The sequence below is a fragment of the Drosophila biarmipes genome, unplaced genomic scaffold (assembly GCF_025231255.1).
Source record: "Drosophila biarmipes strain raj3 unplaced genomic scaffold, RU_DBia_V1.1 ptg000009l, whole genome shotgun sequence".
Classification (NCBI taxonomy): Eukaryota; Metazoa; Arthropoda; class Insecta; order Diptera; family Drosophilidae; genus Drosophila; species Drosophila biarmipes.
The window spans coordinates 1,076,087-1,098,276 of record NW_026114530.1 but is presented as its reverse complement, the minus strand read 5'-3'; the positions used below and the strand labels follow the sequence as shown (position 1 = coordinate 1,098,276).

The following is a 22,190-nucleotide window of genomic DNA, read 5'->3' as shown; positions in this document are numbered from 1 at the left end:
AGAACAGGAGACTAGCGCGGTGATCGGTAGCATTACAGGCATTCGACTTTGTTCTTCGATTTTGAGACAACGGAGTTTGAGAATCCTGAATACTTGAAAAGACTTTCATTGATTGAAGAGCATGGAAGAGACAAGTTTCCAGACTTACATGTGGAAGTGGGACCTATGGTCAAGAAGAAGCACTTCAACAGAAAGGAAAGTGATGAAATTGAATGGAAACTTTGGACTACGGAAGCACTGACGAGGGGTATGGGGGTATGGCAAAGACCTCAGAAAGACTTCAGAATATTTATTACTTTCCCAAAATGGTAGTTCAAGTCTGAGAATTTGCAGAAGAATGCGAAAACTGCAAAGAAAACCAACACACAACGCTGATAAAACGACCAGTGATGGGAAGAAGTTACGCACGGATCGACACATTTAAAAGCTATACCTGGATTTCCTAGGAAAGTACCAGCGTTCTCGCCGAGGAAATTCCATCTTATTAATCTCGTTGGATCACCTAACCAAGTTTGTGTGGTAAAAAGCGATGCCGAAGGCCACATCGACAGCTGTGATTCCAGCAAGACGAAATGTTCACCCAAATTAGATATCCGAAAACACAACATGGACAACGGAAAACAGTTTATCTTCAAGAAATTTTAGAATATGCTGCAAGAATACACATGAGGACAGGGAGATAAGCATTACAATCCAATGCATCGGAGACAGTAAACCAATCCATATTAGCAGCAATTCGTGTGAATATCCAGGACGACCACACGAGATGGGATGTTGCTTAGGTCACCCATCCATAACAGTACAGAAACTTTGCCATACTATACCATGTTCGGATAACATGTTTCCGAAGGGAAAAGATTACTCGCTGGCTCGCAAGTTGAATGCTATGAATGAAGCTGACTGAGCCCAATTGCCCAAATTTGAACGACAACAGCGACTTACCGGGATAAGAAATCTATAAGTGACTTTAGCAAGAATTGGAATTCAAAGTTTTTCAGAAAGTACACTAAATGTTGAGACACAAAAGCGTTGAGAAATTAATTGTACGCTTTGTAAAACTTGCGAACAAAAGTTCCCGACTAGCAAACTACACTCATCAGAGATTAAACTCCTGTCGCGAGACGAGCATCGAAACCGTATTGTGCTTGTTATTTGCTAAATTATCAAAAGAATACAAATTAACATAAGTTAACCGGACAGAGAGTCAATGTCCGAAGACTGAGCTCTGGTCACATTGCTGACACTGCATTTTACCGGACGCTCGTGCACAGCAGGCAACACAGCCGCTATGAAGCTCTCTTATTCGTTAAGCTTAAGCAGTTCATTCGAAGATCAAAGAACACAAGTTCTACAAAACAACTTCGGCAACCGCCGTTAGATATTTTATTATTTCGATTCTGACTGAGTCTCTAGGCCAGCAGGAAAAGGAGAATTTCGGGAACTCAGGAGTCGTATGTGTCTCGGCAAGCGGCGTCAACGTATCACATATTTAGACACATGATGGCAGCTCCCGCCACTATCAAGCTGTTATTATTATTAGAAGTAATGAAAGTGGACCCGCTGATGCGGCACTATCTTCGTTTCGGACAGTGTTGAATTTCGACGCAATCATAAATCGCTTGGACTTCACATACAGCGACAAACGACCGATGCATGTCATCAAACAAGAGTTAGGCACCCTCAGACTGGTTAGTCTGACATTGTTGAAGAATTGCGATGAGGTTGAGAAAAGCTCACCTAAGGTCAACTTGTCATTTGAAACAGCTATGGGAAAGGTATTATGCGACAAATTCCGAGAAGACGCTTTCGGGCCGTAAGAGAAGCCTCACAGATGAGCTTATCGCGGCAAAACTCAAAGACATGCCATCCGCTCTCGCCTTGGCACAAGAGGTAGAATCAAATCTTGAGAATCAAATCTTTGCGAGAAGTCAAGAGGATAGGTATAAAAGAGCAGGGTCAAGTCGCCAGAGCGCCAGCAAGACAAAATCTCTCAGCAGAATCAACAAGTTCAACAGTGCAACAACTGACCCAAAAAAAGTCCAAGCCATTCAAGACTTCCCTGAACCAAAATCCGCGTTCGAAGTAAGGTCATTCCTTGTGTATCAGGCTTAAGTTCACGTCTTCTTTATTCGTTTAGAACTAACTCGCTACTCGCGGGCAACTCTCTTTTCAACCCCAGTTTTCTGGTTCTCTGGAGAGAGATCCTCTCTCGAGGATCGAATAGTGTGACCAGAGCAGATTCATATACTCTGCCCTCTTCATATAACTTTGAGCATAACAACATAATGCTTAGAACTAGTGTATTGCATATAAGCACGCCTGTTACAATATATAATAGCCAGCCTGTTACAACTCGTCCGTCCTGACATTGAGATATCCCACTATCTCTGATATTTTATAATTTACTTTTCACAATTGAAACATTTGGTTATCTATTGCTTACAATCTAGTACATATACATATGTATAGAATTCATTACTATATTATACTATTGTGAATTTTATTATTCATGGAATACTATACTTTTTCAATGACATTATCCCAATGTAAACCATTCTCTGGTTCCGCTAACTTCGCTATCGTAGGCTCAAGCTTCTATTGATCCGCTCCACTTGGCCGTTGGCGTGTGGCGATCCCGTTGCAATTTTTATATGCTTTCTCTTATTTTCCTCCATAAATTTAGCAAAATCTGTCGAAGTAAAGCAGCTTCCGCGATCTGAAATAACACATTTGGGCCTGCTATATGTGCTTTTTTGATCTACTATTATCCACAGGTCCATAATGATCTATGTGAATAAATTCGAAAGGCTTATGCCCTTTGGGATACTGTGCAAGTATCCATCACCTTTGCCTACCTTTGGACTATATGCTATACACTTCAAACAATTTTTAACATGATCAGAAACTTTACTCTTCATGTTTGGAAACCAGTAGCTTTTTCCAATTGCTTCTATCGATTTGTCCCTTCCTATGTGGCCTAATTCGTCATGATACTTATATAAAACATGATCTTCCATCCGATTCCGTACATAAAATAACATATTCTTTTCATTACTTTTCCTGTATATAACACCATTCCTCATTTCAAACCATTTGTGCTTTCCTAATATGCTTTTAAAATTCTACTTTCTAAAGTTTCTTATAAAGTTTACTTTCTAATTTTTTACCACCTACCATTTCATACCCTAACATCTCATTTCCTAACTTTTCATTTTCTATTATTTCACAACCTAACATTTTATCCTCTAATATTTCATTTTCTGGATCTAATTAGCGGATAGCGATACTGGGCTCCCTGAATCTATTAGGCATTCTGTAATAATTGACTGGTTAGGGTTTCCAAAACAAAAAATTGTAAACAACCTTACATAGTTATTGACATCTTGCTTCTTATTTTGAGGATATCCGTTGATGAAATGATCGGTAGCTCCACATCCGTAGCACGTCCCTGGTGTTCTCTTCGGTTTGGCGCACTCTCTAGCCCAATGCCCCTTTCCGTTGCAGTTGTAGCAACGAGTCTCCTTGCTCGCCGGATCGGTTTTCGAAGACTGCACATTGTTGCTCCCAGCAGCCGTTGTTAGCAGCATTATGTCAGTGAAGGCTCTAAGCATCCTTCCAGGATTGTCAAAGCACTGTTACTTGGCCTGCGTGCTTAAGTTAATCGTCGGTATGGCCACAATTAGTCAATCCAGGAGCTCGTCCACCTCCATGTTGACATCTCGTGCCAGCCTGCACTTCTCTTCACAGTACATCGCGAATTTTTTATTCGGTTGCCACAGACGCGCTTCAAATTTTCGCCTCAAGTCTGCCTTCAGCTCGTTACCACCAAAAGCAAGTTCTAATTGTTGCAGCAACTCACTCGTTGGTGTAATAAAACGAGAAAGATCCGCATGCATTCACTCCAAAGCGGTGTCTTTTAGTTTGCTGATCAGCAACACTCTTCGCTGGGTGTCTTACAAGGCATACAACGTGGATATGTTATCTCATTGGGACATCCAGGATCGTACAGGAATCTTCTCGGCAAAGTCCATTAAAATTTTCTTGGCTAGATTAAATCCAGCTGACGAAAACTCAGCCCTTCCCACGGGACGCTGTATCACGATTTCGTCAGAAGTTCGATGCGCATCTCTGCCATTTTTGTCACCATAATCTGCGCAGCCAAGTTTTTGCAAGTTCTCGAAATTTCCTTGTAGCATGTTCGTAGAACCGCGGCCTCGCTCGCCAACTCCCTCTCGCCTGTTCTCGGAATTCTCCGAACCGCAGGTTGCCATGCCATCTCGTTCTTGCCCGATCACGGAATTCTCCGAACCGCTGTTCGCATTGCTTGTGCAGAAATTCTAAAAATTTCTGGGCCTTGGTTTTTAAGCCACCAATCGACTCCATCGGACCTTGTGACTCGATATTTTCGTCTTCCGAGTCTGTAGTCACCTTGTCCATAATTTCTCCGACTTCCTGATCAACTTGCGGGACGGCTCGCCGATTTTCCGGCGGAACACTGCTAAGTCGCGAAAAAAGTTCGGCTTTAGATCCAGTTGTCGGCAAATTGTGAGATTCTGAGATTGTATCAGGCTTAAGTTCACGTCTTCTTTATTCGCACTCTCGGTTAGAACTAACTCTCTGCTCGCAGGCAACTCTCTTTTCAACCCCCGTTTTCCGGTTCTCTGGAGAGAGCATCTCCTCTCTCGAGGATCGAATAGTGTGACCAGAGCAGATTCATATACTCTGCCCTCTTCATATAACTTTGAGCATAACAACATAATATTTAGAACAAGTGTATTGCATATAAGCACGCCTGTTACAATGTAGAATAGCCAGCCTGTTACACGTGGCCTTGCACGTTAATACAGATGTTATATAAAAGATTTAGCTTCGGTAGCATGACCTATTCTAGACATCTTAAAGAGCAAAAATGGAAACTTTAGCAGTCATAGATCGCGAAATATTCCAGAACAATTCTCTGAGGCGCAGCAACAAGCGTTTTGGAAACATTTTGTCATCTGAAAACGTCATGTTAAGATACCCTGATTATAAAAAGCAGATGGTATATAGATTTTAGTTAGAAGTTTGCAACGCAGTAAAGGAGACGTTTCCGACCCTATAAAATATATATATTCTTGATCAGCCCCACTAGACGATTCGATCTAGCAATGACTGTCTGTCCGCCTGTCTGTCCGTTTCTACGCAAACTAGTCTCTCAGTTTAAAAACTATCGGGCTAAAACTTTCCCAAAAGTCTTCTTTCTATTGCAGGTAGTACATAAGTCGGATCCAGCAGGATCGAACAACTATATCTTATAGCTCCCATAGGAAGTATCGGGGAAACAATTAAAAAAATTATATCTTTTATGTTTTTTAGCATATAACCTCCTACGCTTGGAAATAACATTTTTTAATTGGTTTTGAATTTCGAATTAAATTTTATCAAAATCGGACGACTATATCATATACCTGTCATAGGAACAATAGGAAAATTAGTGGTAAAATAATATGAAAAAATTATATCTTTGGTGTTTTTTATCATATAACCTCTTACGCTTGGAAATAACATTTTTTATTGGTTTTGAATTTCGAATTAAATTTTATTAAAATCAGACGACTATATCATATAGCTGCCATAGAAACAATCGGAAAATATGAAAAAAATTATATCTGTCGTGTTTTTTCACACATAACAATCTAAGCTTGGAAGAAACATTTTTAAAATTTTTAAAAATTTCGAATTCAATTTATCAAAAAACGGCCTAAATGGTCTAAAAAAAAAAATGAAATACATTTTTTTTAATTATCACTGAAGTCAGCAACAATCCTTAAAAATTTGACATGGTGGTACTAAAGTTGATTATTTCTTATAACTGGAAGGGTATACAAACTTCGGCTTGCCGAAGTTAAGTTTCTTTCTTGTTGACATATTTTCTTATAATATTGGGAATATCATTTTTTATTTTTTTAATAATCATGCATAGCCACGATACACAGCAAGCTCTTTTTGACCCACACCATTAATTCTACGACAAGCCTTTCATTTAGTAAATTTTCATATAAATGAAATTAGAGACACAAAAACCGATAGCCCGGCTAGCTTTATTAAGTTTAACTTAAAAGTTTAATATTGGCCGAATCGGCCAATAGCGTTCTTTTCGGCGAAGCTGAGAGGAGCACAACTCAATTACAGCGTAACGGAAAAAGAGTGCCTCGGAGCAGTAAAAGCCGTGGAAAGATTCCGTCCCTAAGTGAAGTTAATTGCGTTTACTATCGTTACCGATCACGCAAGCCTGCAATGGCTTATGAAGGATTAGAACAGGAGACTAGCGCGGTGATCGGTAGCATAACAGGCATTCGACTTTGTTCTTCGATTTTGAGACAACGGAGTTTGAGAATCCTGAATACTTGAAAAGACTTTCATTGATTGAAGAGCATGGAAGAGACAAGTTTCCAGACTTACATGTGGAAGAGGGACCTATGGTCAAGAAGAAGCACTTCAACAGAAAGGAAAGTCATGAAAATGAATGGAAACTTTGGACTACGGAAGCACTGACGAGGGGTATGGGGGTGTGACAAAGACCTCAGAAAGACTTCAGAATATTTATTACTGTCCCAAAATGGTAGTTCAAGTCTGAGAATTTGCAGAAGAATGCGAAAACTGCAAGGAAAACCAACACACAACGCTGATAAAACGACCAGTGATGGGAAGAAGTTACGCACGGATCGACACATTTAAAAGCTATACCTGGATTTCCTAGGAAAGTACCAGCATTCTCGCCGAGGAAATTCCATCTTATTAATCTCGTTGGATCACCTAACCAAGTTTGTGTGGTAAAAAGCGATGCCGAAGGCCACATCGACAGCTGTGATTCCAGCAAGACGAAATGTTCACCCAAATTAGATTTCCGAAAACACAACATGGACAACGGAAAACAGTTTATCTTCAAGAAATTTTAGAATATGCTGCAAGAATACACATGAGGACAGGCAGATAAGCATCACAATCCAACGCATCGGAGACAGTAAACCAATCCATATTAGCAGCAATTCGAGTGAATATCCAGGACGACCACACGAGATGGGATGTTGCTAAGGTCACCCATCCATAACAGTACAGAAACTTTGCCATACTATACCATGTTCGAAAAACATTTTTCCGAAGGGAAAAGATTACTCGCTGGCTCGCAAGTTGAATGCTATGAATGAAGTTTAGTGAGCCCAATTGCCCAAATTTGAACGACAACAGCGACTTACCGGGATAAGAAATCTATAAGTGACTTTAGCAAGAATAGGAATTCAAAGTTTTTCAGAAAGTACACTAAATGTTGAGACACAAAAGCGTTGGGAAATTAATTGTACGCTTTGTAAAACTTGCGAACAAAAGTTCCCGGCTAGCAAACTACACTCATCAGAGATTAAACTCCTGTCGCGAGACGAGCATCGAAACCGTATTGTGCTTGTTATTTGCTAAATTATCAAAAGAATACAAATTAACATAAGTTAACCGGACAGAGAGTCAATGTCCGAAGACTGAGCGCTGGTCACATTGCTGACACTGCATTTTACCGGACGCTCGTGCACAGCAGGCAACACAGCCGCTATGAAGCTCTCTTATTCGTTAAGCTTAAGCAGTTCATTCGAAGAATAAAGAACACAAGTTCTATACAAAACAACTTCGGCAACCGCCGTTAGATATTTTATTATTTCGATTCTGACTGAGTCTCTAGGCCAGCAGGAAAAGGAGAATAGTTATCTCCCAACATAATCATCCTAATTGTACAGTAGATGACCAGTGACCGTGGCGATGTATACTGCACAGTGTAGCGAACCCTTGGACGCTGTTAAGTGTTTACCGAAAATTTCGGGAACACAGTAGTCGTATGTGTCTCGGCAAGCGGCGTCAACGTATCACATATTTAGACACATGATGGCAGCTCCCGCCACTATCAAGCTGTTATTATTATTAGAAGTAATGCAAGCGGACCCGCTGATGCGGCACTATCTTCGTTTCGGACTGTGTTGAATTTCGACGCGATCATAAATCGCTGGGACTTCACATACAGCGACAAACGACCGATGTATGTCATCAAACAAGAGTTAGGCACCCTCAGACTGGGTAGTTTGACATTGTTACAGTATTGCGATGAGGTTGAGAAAAGCTCACCTATGGTCAACTTGTCATTTGAAACAGCTATGGGAAAGGTATTATGTGACAAATTCCGAGAAGACGCTTTCCGGCCGTAAGAGAAGCCTCACAGATGAGCTTTTCGCGGCAAAACTCAAAGACATGCCATCCGCTCTCGCCTTGGCACAAGAGGTAGAATCAAATCTTGAGAATCAAATCTTTGCTAGAAGTCAAGAAGATAGGTATAAAAGAGCAGGGTCATGTCGCCAGAGCGCCAGCAAGACAAAATCTCTCAGCAGAATCAACAAGTTCAACAGTGCAACAACTGACCCAAAAAAAGTCCAAGCCATTCAAGACTTCCCTGAACCAAAATCCGCGTTCGCCCTGTAGCGATCCCGTTGCAATTTTTATATGCTTTATCTTATTTTCCTCCATAAATTTAGCAAAATCTGTCGAAGTAAAGCAGCTTCCGCGATCTGAAATAAAACATTTGGGCCTGCTATATGTGCTTTTTTGATCTACTATTATCCACAGGTCCATAATGATCTATGTGAATAAATTCGAAAGGCTTATGCCCTTTGGGATACTGTGCAAGTATCCATCACCTTTGCCTACCTTTGGACTATATGCTATACACTTCAAACAATTTTTAACATGATCAGAAACTTTACTCTTCATGTTTGGAAACCAGTAGCTTTTTCCAATTGCTTCTATCGATTTGTCCCTTCCTATGTGGCCTAATTCGTCATGATACTTATATAAAACATGATCTTCCATCCGATTCCGTACATAAAATAAAATAATCTTGTCATTACTTTTCCTGTATATAACACCATTCCTCATTTCAAACCATTTGTGCTTTCCTAATATGCTTTTAAAATTCTACTTTCTAAAGTTTCTTATAAATTTTACTTTCTAATTTTTTACCACCTACCATTTCATACCCTAACATCTCATTTCCTAACTTTTCATTTTCTATTATTTCACAACCTAACATTTTGTCCTCTAATATTTCATTTTCTGGATCTAATTAGCGATTAGCGATACTGGGCTCCCTGAATCTATTAGGCATTCTGTAATAATTGACTGGTTAGGGTTTCCAAAACAAAAAAATTGTAAACAACCTTACATAGTTATTGACATCTTGCTTCTTATTTTGAGGATATCCGTTGATGAAATGATCGGTAGCTCCACATCCGTAGCACGTCCCTGGTGTTCTCTTCGGTTTGGCGCACTCTCGAGCTCAATGCCCCTTTCCGTTGCAGTTGTAGCAACGAGTCTCCTTGCTCGCCGGATCGGTTTTCGAAGACTGCACATTGTTGCTCCCAGCAGCCGTTGTTAGCAGCATTATGTCAGTGAAGGCTCTAAGCATCCTTCCAGGATTGTCAAAGCACTGTTACTTGGCCTGCGTGCTTAAGTTAATCGTCGGTATGGCAACAATTAGTCAATCCAGTAGCTCGTCCTCCTCCATGTTGACATCTCGTGCCAGCCTGCACTTCTCTTCACAGTACATCGCGAATTTTTTATTCGGTTGCCACAGACGCGCTTCAAATTTTCGCCTCAAGTCTGCCTTCAGCTCGTTACCACCAAAAGCAAGTTCTAATTGTTGCAGCAACTCACTCGTTGGTGTAATAAAACGAGAAAGATCCGCATGCATCCACTCCAAAGCGCTGTCTTTTAGTTGGCTGATCAGCAACTTTCTTCGCTGGGTGTCCTACAGGTCATACAACGTGGATATGTTATCTCATTGGGACATCCAGGATCGTACAGGAATCTTCTCGGCAAAGTCCATCAAAATTTTCTTGGCCAGATTAAATCCAGCTGACGAAAACTCAGCCCTTCAGAAGTTCGATGCGCAACTCTGCCATTTTTGTCACCGTAAACTGCGCAGCCAAGTTGTTGCAAGTTCTCGAAATTTCCTTGTAGCATGTTCGTAGAACCGCGGCCTCGCTCGCCAACTCCCTCTCGCCTGTTCTCGGAATTCTCCGAACCGCTGCTCGCCTTGCTTGTGCAGAAATTCTATAAATTTCTGGGCCTTCTCGATTTTTAATCGCAACTTTTCCATGGTTTCTTACCCACCAATCGGTTCCATCGGAACTTGTGACTCGATATTTTCGTCTTCCGAGTCTGTCGTCACCTTGTCCATAATTTCTCCGACTTCCTGATCGACTTGCGGGACGGCTACCCGACTGCTTAAATTTTTGAGGGTAAGTTATTTTAGATTTTTTTTTTCTTGCATCCCACTTCTGAGATTGTATCAGGCTTAAGTTCACATCTTCTTTATTCGCACTCTCGGTTAGAATTAACTCGCTGCTCACAGGCAACTCTCTTTTTTTTCCGGATCTCTCGAGAGAGCATCTCCTCTCTCGATGATCGAATAGTGTGACCAGAGCAGATTCATATACTCTGCCCTCTTTTATATAACTTTGAGCATAACAACATAATACTGAGAACTAGTGTATTGCATATAAGCACGACTGTTACAATATAGAAAAGCCAGGCTGTTACTCTTGGCCTTGCACGTTAATACAGATGTTATTTAAAAGATTTAGCTTCGGAAGCAAGACCTATTTTAGACATCTTAAAAAGCAAAAATGGAAACTTTAACAGGCATAGATCGCGAAATATCCCAGTACAAGATATCCTGATTATAAAAAGCCGATGGTATAATGATTTCAGTTAGAAGTTTGCAACGCAGTGAAGGAGACGTTTCCGACCCTATAAAATATATATTCTTGATCAGCCCCACTAGACGGGTCGATCTAGCAATGTCTGTCTGTCCGCCTGTCCGTCCGTTTCTACGCAAACTAGTCTCTCAGTTTTAAAGCTATCGGACTAAAACTTTCCCAAAAGTCTTCTTTCTATTGCAGGTAGTATATTAGTGGTAAATTCAGACGACTATATCGTATAGCTGCCATAGAGAAATGGTCTAAAAAATAATGAAATACATTTTTTTTTAAATATCACTGAAGTCAGCAACAATCCTTAAAAATTTGATATGGTGGTACTAAAGTTGATTATTTCTTATAACTGGAAGGGTATACAAACTTCGGCTTACCGAAGTTAACTTTCTTTCTTGTTGACATATTTTCTTATAATATTGGGAATATAATTTTTTATATTTTTAATAATTTCGAATTCAATTTAATAAAAATAAGAATACTCTAACATATAGATGTGAAAAAAATGGTCTGAAGAAAAGAATTAAATAATTTTTTTTAATATCACTGAAGTCAGCAACAATCCATAAAAATTTTACATGGTGCTACTTAAGTTGATTATTTCTTAAACATTCAAGGGCAAGCCGAGTTTAACTTCCTTTCTTGATTTAACGACAGATGGCTCAGCTTTAGTATTGGCGCGGTATTGTCCCAAGAACGACGTCCGAATACAATGATCTGAAGCACATTGACGAACAGAGAAATTTACTACGCTATAAATCTGAAGGACATTGAAGAACAGAGAAATTAACTACGCTATAAATGAAAGGGAATTGTTGGCCATAATTGCGGCATTGGCCAAACAGCGGCACTATCTATACGCGTTGAAAGATATAAATACCTATACTGATCACCAACATTTAACCGGAGTCGAATCCGAACGCTTAGATCAAAAGATGGAAAGCGCGCATTGATGAGTCAGAAAAATTTTATTTGTTGTCCAGACAACAACTCAATGTCATTGAGGAGCAAGAAGCTGAATCATGCATAGCCACGGTACACAGCAAGCTCTTTTCGACCCACACCATTAATTCTACGAACAAGTCTCTGAATTGCTTTCAGAACCAATTAGTTCTTACCAAGGGGCCCTCTCCATTGATGCGCAGTTTCGTACTTTTTGTGAACAAAAGGCGTTACTTTATTAGCTTTACATGCAAAGAAGCATTTCTTAAAGACATTTCGGACTTCATCGTTCCTAAAGGGGTGAATGCTATCCATTGCGACCTACACACATGGGCCATGGTACAGGACGAACTAGTTCGGCGATTTTTAGCCAGCAAAATTTGGCTCTGCAAAAATCATGTAACGGACATTATTGCAAGGGCTGAGAGAAATGAAATCCCAAGAGAGAGATTTACTCCACCAACAGGAAATATTTTCTTACTTGGATTGATACGCAATTTTCAGAATTTTTTTATTGTACAGCATGTCTGCTCGAGGTTTTTAAATCAGCTTTACTCCAACTCATGAATCACTTCCCGAAGGCTAAGAACTCGCACACAATCTCAACACTGCTCAGTATAGAATATAGCGTTAGCATCGCAAATGCTCCGCCTCATTATAGTGTTTCAAAAGGGCAAGCGGAGCGATTCCACAGTACCCAATCGGATCTCAGTCGTTGCTTAAAAATCGATAGTGGAATAACTGACACCGCGGAAGTAGTGATTCCACTGCTGGAATAGCTGACAACGTGAATGTAGTCCTTTTAGCCGTAACGAAATTCAACAAATCAATTCACTCAGTAATTGAGAAGCGACCAATCGACGTCGTGCAAGCGCAACCGGATGACCCACAGACGGACATTCAAAGTGAAATCAAAGTGACAAATTCCGACAGAATAGAACATTTGAAGTCGGTGAAAAAGTTCTCGTAAAGTCCAACCGAAGGCTCACAAATAAACTCACAACTTTGTGTGAGGAGCAAACCCTTGAAGTGGACCTGGGGACCACGGTCCAAAATAAAGGGAGGGTTGTCCACCAGGACAATCTTAGATAGAAAACAATATTAATTTTTAACAAGCCGCTTGGCACACATTTCTTACCAGTCGTAAGCATCTTTGCCACTGGCATCATTTACCATTTTTTAGTTTGCTTTTATGCATATTTTAGCTATTCTATGAACAAAAAAAGCTAATAACTCAATTCCACATGTCAAAAATCATCTGCATCTTCTCTTCCTTGACCATGGCTTTGGCGTATATCACAGACTATTCCCAAGCCAAGTGAATTCCTGTTGTCAACGGTAAAATCCTAGTGTGTGAAGAATTCGCGTATGTAAGACATTCAGTGAATCTATAGGAGTATAGGCGTGTAATAGAAGAAACAAACAATATGGGCGACAGGTTTCCATTGTCACATTTGTATGAAGAAACTTTTGAATGCTCGTCACTAATACCCACTAATAACCCCATAAATGATATATTGTCCGTAGCGTCCGTAGAAATTGTACAATCTATTAACATTATGCATTTTTATACCCTTGCAGAGGGTATATTGATTTCAGTCCGAAGTTTTTAACGCAGTGAAGGAAACGTTTCCGACCTCATAATGTATATATATTCTTGAACAGCATCACTAGACAAGTCCATCTAGCCATATCTGTCTGCCTTTCCGTTTCTACGCAAACCTAGTCTCTCAGATTTAAAGCTGTTGGTCTTCTTTCTATTGCACGTAGTATATAAGTCGAAACCAGCCGGATCGGACAACTATTTTATAGCTTTCATAGGAATTATCGAAAAAAAAGTTAAACAAAAATTATATCTTTGATGTTTTTTAACACATAACCTTCTACTCTTGGAAATGACATTTTTTGATTAGTTCTGAATTTCGAGTTAAGTTTTATTAAAATTGGACGACTATATCATATTGCTGCCATAGGAACGATCGGAATATTGGTGGAAAAATTATATGAAAAAATTATATCTTTTGTGGCTTTTACCATACAACCTCCTATGGAAATAACATTTTTTAATTATTCTGAATTTAGAATTTAATTTGATCGAAATCGGACGATTTTATCATATAGCCATCATAGGAAAGATCGGAAAATGGGCTGGAAAATAATATGAAACTATAGCTTTGGTGTTTTTGACATATTATCCTATAATATTGGAAATATAATTTTTTATATTTTAAGAATTTCAAATTTAAAATTAATAAAAATCAGACGACTCTAACATATAGCTGTCAAAGAAACGGTCAAAGAAATAAGGAATTTTTTTTTTCAATTTCACAGAAGCTAGCAACAATTCCTTAAAATTGCACATGCTGTTACAAACGTTGATTATTTCTTATAACTGCAAGGGTATGCAAACTGCGGCTTGCCGAAGTTAACTTCCTTTCCTGTTTTTATTATAAAACTCCCCAAAGTTAAATTAGCATTTAGCAATATTCAATCTGAATGTAAGGGAGAAATCCAGGCAATTAAAAGTTTCTCCGTAACACCAGCTGGACAGAGAGTTCATGTGCCCGAGAACTTTATGCTGGTGGGAAGGGGCCCTGCGAGTCCCAACTGAGCGAACTACACCCGATCACGTATGTCATCGTTATTATTAATGATCAAACAGGTCTGGTAAAAGTGGACGACGTAAGGAGCGTCTGGTTACATGGCACCCATCTTATCACCTTTAATGAGCGCGCCGCTATATACGAACACCGAGAGGCAAGCTCGCCCTCATTAAATATCAAAATCAGTCAGGATGTCTTAAGTCTTCCTTACCATTACCGTTTGAGTGAACGTAACCTGGAATACATTCAGCGGTTCGGAGCAGAAATCGACACCCACCGATCACACCTAGCGGCTCTTTTTTCTGGAGCAGTAATTTTCGCGTTGATTTGCGTCAGTCTAACCTATTGGCGATTCATCAGTAATAGGAGATCTAAAGTCCAGTTAAGGGAGGTGATCGCCCAGTTGGGGTCGGCCGCGGGCGGCTTAAATCTCGAGGGGGGAGTAGTTAACATAAGTTAACCGGACAGAGAATCAATGTCCGAGGACTAAGCGCTGTCGAAATTGCTGACACTGCATTTGACCGGACGCTCGTGAATAGCAGGCAAACACAGCATATTTGTGAGACCGCTATGAAGCTCTCTTGTTCGTTAAGCTTAGGCAGTTCAATTTTGTCATTAGAAGATTAAAGAATACAAGTTCTATACAAAACAACGCCGACAACCGTGGGCGGAGTCATCTGGACAAAGAGCAAGGCGTGGAGCAGTTTCGATTTCAACTAAAACCAAGGAAAGAAAGAGAAACGATTAGAGAGGTGTTGGTGATCAACGAGAAGTCCATCCTGGAACAGTATTGGTGACGCCAAGCGGCTCAGAAAGAAAGAGCGAATTGGTTGTCTGGAGCTTTGTTGGTGAGGCGGCAGAGCACATATGAACTTGTATTTGTAAGTCGAAAGCTGTCGCAATTTGGGTGAATTGCGGAAACTTTCACGTTTTGGCGGGCAGAAATCGGAGCAAAAACAGACTGAAAGGCGGAAAGACGTGAAGAAAAAGCTGACTAGAAGGAAAACAGAGGAAGATCTTTTGAAATTAACGTATTTATAATTTATAACTACGTTAACGTTCTGTTAAGTAGCTGAAGGTTACATAGTGTTATGTTTTGCTTTTTTTGACATTCAAGCTATGCATACAGCTGCTGTTAGCATTCACTGACAAAGTAAAGCCCTATTTTAGCCAAGTAGGCATTCTTGATGAACATATTAATATTTTATAAGCATACGTACTATATTTGATACAAATACTCTAGTCTTAATCTATATAAGTATACTTAAGTAAAAATTAATAATGAAGAGATTTTTGAACTACTCGTGTCGGATTTACGAAACAAATTGACAGAATTAGGATTAAACAAGAATGGTAATAAGCACGAATTACCAAAAGAACTATTTGTTCACTATGGTTTGGATTCTGATGAAAATAAGAGTTAGAAATACAAGAAGATAATGATTAGGAAGAAGATGGATCTTGTGCTTGCCGTACAGTCAAATAATAGACGGGTGGACGGAAATAGAGAGGGTGGAACGAAAACCGTCACCAAGAAAATCCTAACTTGGGTAGGTCCTGGTTTACACTAAAGGATGTGGAAGGGAGTGTATGTCATTTTTAAGGAACTAATTAATCCGTGGATCGAGGAACTTGAAGAGTGTGCACTCATTGTGTAATGGAGTCAGTTGCAGGTTTTTATATATCTGAAATAATTACTCAGCGCAAAGCTTTTTATTCGCAGTCCGCTTGACGTCAAAGACTCACTGCTCGACGAGACTTGGCAAACGACAGCAGAAGACCAAATCATTGCACGACTACTTTTATGCTTTAATGGTATTGGCAAAACCAATAGACTTAGACGATAAGAGACCAGACACTGCAATGTAAAAAATCCTTACTATACCAAGCCAAGACTATGAAGCAGTTGAAAGTGCAGGTCGAGGCATATAAGAAGATGCGGGGATCTACAAAGCAAGTCAGGTATGACTCAATTCAGCAAAGGTGAGAAAGACACAGCCAAATAAGTTTAGAAGGTTAGGAAATGTTTAAACTGTGGAGACGAATCTCATTAAATAACAAAAAAGGAAGTGAACTTCGGCAAGCCGAAGATTGCAGTTATAAGAAATAATCAACTTTAGTAAATAATTCTTTCATATTATTTTCCCACTAATTTCCCAATTGTTCCTATGATAGCTATATGATATAGTTGTCCGATTTTTGATAAAATTTAATTTGAAATTCAGAAGTCATTAAAAAATGTTATTTCCAAGCGTAGGAGGTTATATGTCGAAATGTTCGAAATTCAAAACTAATTAAAAAATGTTATTTCCAAGCTTAGTTGTTAAAAAACACCGAAGATATAATTTTTTTTTTTAATTGTTTCCCTGATAGTTCTTATGGGAGCTATAAGTTATAGTTGTCCGATCCGGCTGGTTCCGACTTATATACTACCTGCAATAGAAAGAAAACTTTTTGGAAAGTTTCTTCTCGATAGCTGAGAGACTAGTTTGCGTAGAAACGGACGGACAGACGGACATGGTTAGATCTACTCGTCTGGTGACGCTGATCAAGAATATATATACTTTTACTGCGTTGCAAACTTCTGACTGCGTTGCAAACTTCTGCAAGAAAAAATAAATGTTTTAGGTGCAATCAGCCAGGACACAGAGCGGCCCCAAGCAAGAAAAAAATTACAAACCTTGTAGAAGAAGAGGCCAAGACAAAGCCAACAAGCACGTTTACGGGATCAGGATTAGAGCTAATGTGTATTTTGTTTGGAAACATTAAAGGGTTAGTTGACACTGGAGCCTATCTTTGCTTGCTGCGCCGAAACATCTACTTGGAACTCGGAGGACAGAGTTTGACAGGAAGTGAAAAATGTGTGACTTTTGGAAGTCTCATTATCAGAGATTAAATAGATGGCATCAATCTCTATATAGAATTTGATTCAATTTTAGGCAGGACTGTTTTGCATTTGGTGGACATGAAAGTGACGAAGGATGGTACCGCGTTCGTACGCAGGTCAGACAGTTAAATAGGTACAGGACCCAAATCGAAGGTCCAAGAGGGGAAAAAAGTTCAAAGTTTATTCATGAGTTTGTTCATGTATATTTCTCAGATTTGCCTTACAACATTATTTTGAACCGCATAATAGAGAACTACAAGCCGAAAAGAAATTTTCATTGCCCAGTATTTCAGTAAGCTCGACGTATATATACAGAGCAGAAGATAGTAGACGAACAGGTTCAGGAGTGGCTTAACCAAAAGATAATCAAGCCCATTAATTCGGAGTATGCTTCACCCATCGTACTTGTGGCGAAGAAGAACGAACAGCAACGGCTTTAAGCTAGTATTCTTTTTGTAATTTTGCAAAAAAGTATTAATTAGGTTTTAAACTTATTGGAAAATTGTCAAAATAAGTAAACTAAAATTCGATATATGTTCAATATTCGATATTTAGTGAATGTATCCAGCCCTGGGTATTTTTTGGTAATTGTTTTTATTTAGGTATTTTATTTTTTACTCTATTTTATTACAATTTTTATTTACTTTTTCTGTCAATGGACAACAATTGCTAGTGCGCTTATTTTTATGTGTCATTAATTTGTTTTATGTGAAGATAGATAGATGGTACACTGTTACAAAATCAAAATATAAATTTTTCGACGAAAATTTAAGTTTCATATTTTGTACATACGAAAGTGTCGATGGAGATACAAATATATCTAAGTTTCAGACCGATCTGAACACACCTTCCCTAGCCGCGCTAATGAGATATGTATGTTTGTTCTTATTGATACTTGTACGCTTATACATAATTCTAGCACTCGTTAAATTCAACAAATGTTTTCAATTCATTTTTTTTACACTTAACTTAAATATTAATGAGTAAGTAAAATAACAATGCATTCAAAATGACTATAAATAATCATTTTACATTTTAAAATGATCTTCTACGTCAATTTCTATTGAATATGGACAGTCAGAATCTAAATCGGATGCTTATTTTCTCTTCTGACGGGGACCGGCGTTAACATACTCGTATTTAATGGGTGGGCGTCCAACTGGTCTTGATGTTGACAGCTTTCGATGTGAAGACAAGAATGAACCTACTGTTGTACCCATATTGGACAGGAGCCATTCGGTTTGCCTTGTCTTAAATCTGGTCATACTTCTGTTACATTTTGCCAAGTTCTTATGTATGTATTTCTCCGTGCTTAAGTCGAATTCCTTCAGCGCAGATTCGCTACGATTGTTTTGTATGTAGATATCAAGCTGTTGCTGATAAGCGAACTCTGTAAGGTACTGATTTTTTACGTTCTACTCGCTACGAGATTCGTGCGCCTAGCTCAGTAGGTTGTGTGTGTTCGTCCCACACAAAAGGTTGGTAGGTTACTCTGGGGTTTCCGCTCAGCTCTCGCGCACAGTCAAGGCAAACTCTAGGAAGCTGCCTCGCGCTTTACTTCGCTTCTACGCCTAGTGTAAACGAACGTTCCACCATAGCCTTACCCTGTCGCTTACTGGCCGTTCCTGTCTGCGTGGCTGTGGCGTTGTGGTGTCTTGCTTGCTGGTGGCGGTGTCCTGCGAACTGCTCCTGGCTGCTTGGCTGGACGTAGCGTGTCTTCTGGTACTCGGGTTCTCGGCATACTCCGATCCGGGACTTCACGCTCTCCTGGAAAATTCCACTCTAGGCCGTACTGATCGACCGCTCTCCCTTTTGGCTCGTTACACTCGGGGCTCGAACACGCCGCTCAGGGTCTTCACGAGTCGAAACCATAGGCTCCCCTGGAAAACTTCTATTGAGACCGTACTGATCGACCGCTCTCCCTTCTGGCTTATAGCGCAGGACCTGCTCAATTCCACTTGATGCACGGGGCTTACGCAGGACACGTTAAAGTAGTGCCTGGGGCGAGGTACTCTGGGTGTTTCCGGCCTTCACACCTCGAACTCTGACAGACTCTCCAGAGGTAACGCCGTGTGATGCCCTCTGGACCTCAGCTACCTGTGCCTCAGCGATCTTGCTCCTTCTAGGCTCCCACGACGCTGCTTCCGACGATTCGACTTGTTGTGGTTCCCTTGTAAATTACTTGGTTGGTTGACTGTTCACTTGATTTCTGCTCTTAATGGTTTGACTCTGATCTGATTGACTGTTTGTCTTGACCGCTCGTGATCGACTGATACCTTTTGCCAGTGCTTTGCGGCTTTATATCGTTATTTCCCTTTTGCGCACGGCCCGCTGAAATCTCTCCAATCCGGGTCCAAAGAAAATGACTCCTGCTTCACCCACTTGTCTTTCATGTGCAGCCTCCAACCGTAGCCCTGTCTAATGCTGCCGTACCGCTTGATCCCGTGGCCTGTGGCTCGCCTGTGTGCCGCCCCGCTGCTGAGATGTGGCACTTCCTCTCTTGGTTCAAAGTTCACGGCAGAGTCCAAATTCCGGCGGAGTCACGTTACTCCCTTTTGTACACGGTCCTCTCGCTCCCCCCGCCAAGTCTCTACTTTCTCTTTCTCCATCCTTTGTCTCCAAACTCTCACGTTCTCCCAACTCTAACGTGATTTAAACTCTCCCGTTCCCCAACCTCTGACGATCTCCGTCTTTAATGTTCCGTCCTCTCCAACCGCTCTATACCGCGCCGTTACTACGCGAATTTGCCGCGTACATGGCATAACCACTTGTTCGTCTTGATATTCACCATCACCGATATTTCCATTAGCTTGTGCCCATCGATCGCACTATCGTCCATTGCCAATCGACCGCCTCTTGAGGCGCCCCCTTCCCTGGTGTGTGATGATTTTACAAATTGTTTCTGCCCGTTCAGCTGTCGGTCGAAATTTAGTTGTTTTCTTTCGCTTTCTTTTTTTTCTCCACATCCCGGCACTTCCACTTGCCTTTGCCCCTAGGTAAGTACCCTTATCTCCCACGCGACTCCTTGTATGTGCTCATCCTCTTATTCTTTCTTGGCAGGTTGCCGTTGCTAACCATGAATGCCATTTCAGACTCCTGAAACTATGTTTCCTAGTTCGGACCCCGATCCGGACGGCGATCTCATCTACTTGTCTGGGCATTATGCCCTTCCCAGGGGTGCTTGGTCTCTTTCGCTACAGCTCTTTTAGCTGTGGTGACTTCCCCCTGCTTTCGGCAAACTGCTGCTGGGTGTTTCCTGGCAGTGCCAATCGAGTCTTTGGAGGCCTTGGTTCGTTCCCCTCTGCGTTCTTTTCGTCCTTATGTTATCCAAACGTGTTCCTTGAATATGGTTGTATCGTAGGGCCTTGTAGAGACTCCTTGGAGTTTTTCCGTAGTACCCTTCGAGAATACTAGGAGTGATCCTTGGAGTCTTTCCTCAATATCCTTTGAGCATCCTTGGAGTTATCCTTGGGCTCTTCCCTCAGTATCCTTTAGGGAATCTTGGAGTTATCCTTCCCTCAGTATTATTGGAGCTATCCTTGGCCTCTTCCCTGAGTATCCTTTCAACATTCTTGAACTCATTTCGTAGTGTCCTTGAGAATTTTTGGATTTATCCATGGATTGTTTCCGTAGCATCTTGCGTCTGCTTGTTGTAGCTGCTAACTTGCTCTGTGAAGTTGATGGTTTTTTCTTTCTTTGTGTTTACGTGTCGTATTTTACAAATACGACCAGCGTTTCTGGTAGTGGCTGCCTTGACAATGCGTCTGCCACCACGTAGAGTTGTCCTTCCCTGTACGCTATTTCAAAGTCATACTGCTGCAATTCCGGGGCCCATCTGGCGATCCTTCTTAAAGGACTATCGATGCTGTTAAGCCAATTGTCCAGATAGCAGAGTATGACGAGCAAAACATACGCGATTTTAACAACAACAACAGAGCGACACTCAGTCATCTTGGCCAAACAGAGAACACACAAAATGTTGTGTGCACAAGTCACTGAAAAATCAAACAATTTTACTGAATTTAAACGAAGCATCCAAGCCTTCGGACTGACACGATCGGCATCACGCCTTTTCTCCCGCCACTCACAGTCGCGATAAAAATTCTTAATTCGAACACAGCATGGAGATCTTAAATGCTTCAAATCGGTAGAGATGTCGGTCTACAACAAACGATCACCTGCGGCCACAGTGCGTATACTTTATGCGAGACTATATCAACCTGGGGCACATGCGAGAGGTGCCGTCAGAGGACATTGCTGCTGGAAATCAATTCTTTCTTTTCCATCACCCGGTAGTCGGACGAAAGCTGCTAGTGGTTTTTGATAGATCCTTTCGCGACGCTTATGGTAATGCGTTAAATGACAGTCTTTTCACAGGACCCAGTATCCAGCGCGATCTCTTTGCTGTGTGCCTACGCTTTCGTATGTACAAGTACGCATTCTCAGCGGACATCGTTAAAATTTTCCGCCAAATATGGGTTAACGAAAGGCACAGAAAATACCAGAAAATCGTCTGATACTTTCAACTGTGCACTGTTACCTACGAAACATCCTGTGCACCATTCTTGGAGGTACGAGCGTTGGAGTTGCTCGCTGTGAATTATCAAGATGAATACCCAAACGCTTCAAAATTCAAAATATTTGAAGATTCGTATTCCGATGACGTTCTTACTGGGTAAGTGAGGTTATGCTACTTTGAAACCAAAACGAATTGGTTCAGCTGATGTCGTGCGCAAATCTTGAACTCGGGAAAGGAGTGTTCAATAGCTCATTCATACAAACGGATGATACCAACGCATAAATGTCGCCGGTGAGGTTTTTGGACTGTACTAGCATCCTTGGAAAAACATTTTAACGAACAACGTACGCTTAGGCAAGTCTCGAGGGTATTTAATCTTCTTGGACTCTTGGCACCCTTTGTCATCCAGTTTAAGATTATTTAAAAAAAAACTTTGGCTTGTGAACTTTGAA

The 22,190-nt window shown here is 40.7% G+C and overlaps 1 long non-coding RNA gene across 6 annotated transcripts in view; it reads right to left on the bottom strand.

Annotated features, from left to right (window-relative positions):
* Positions 1-545, bottom strand: part of LOC127011807 (uncharacterized) — a 32,038-nt gene extending 31,493 nt beyond the window's left edge. For all 6 annotated transcript variants that reach the window (XR_007765171.1, XR_007765170.1, XR_007765169.1 and 3 more), the window contains exon 1: positions 164-545. This is a non-coding gene — a long non-coding RNA (uncharacterized LOC127011807). The remainder of the gene's footprint in view (positions 1-163) is intronic.
* Between the last annotated feature and the right edge of the window lie 21,645 nt (positions 546-22,190).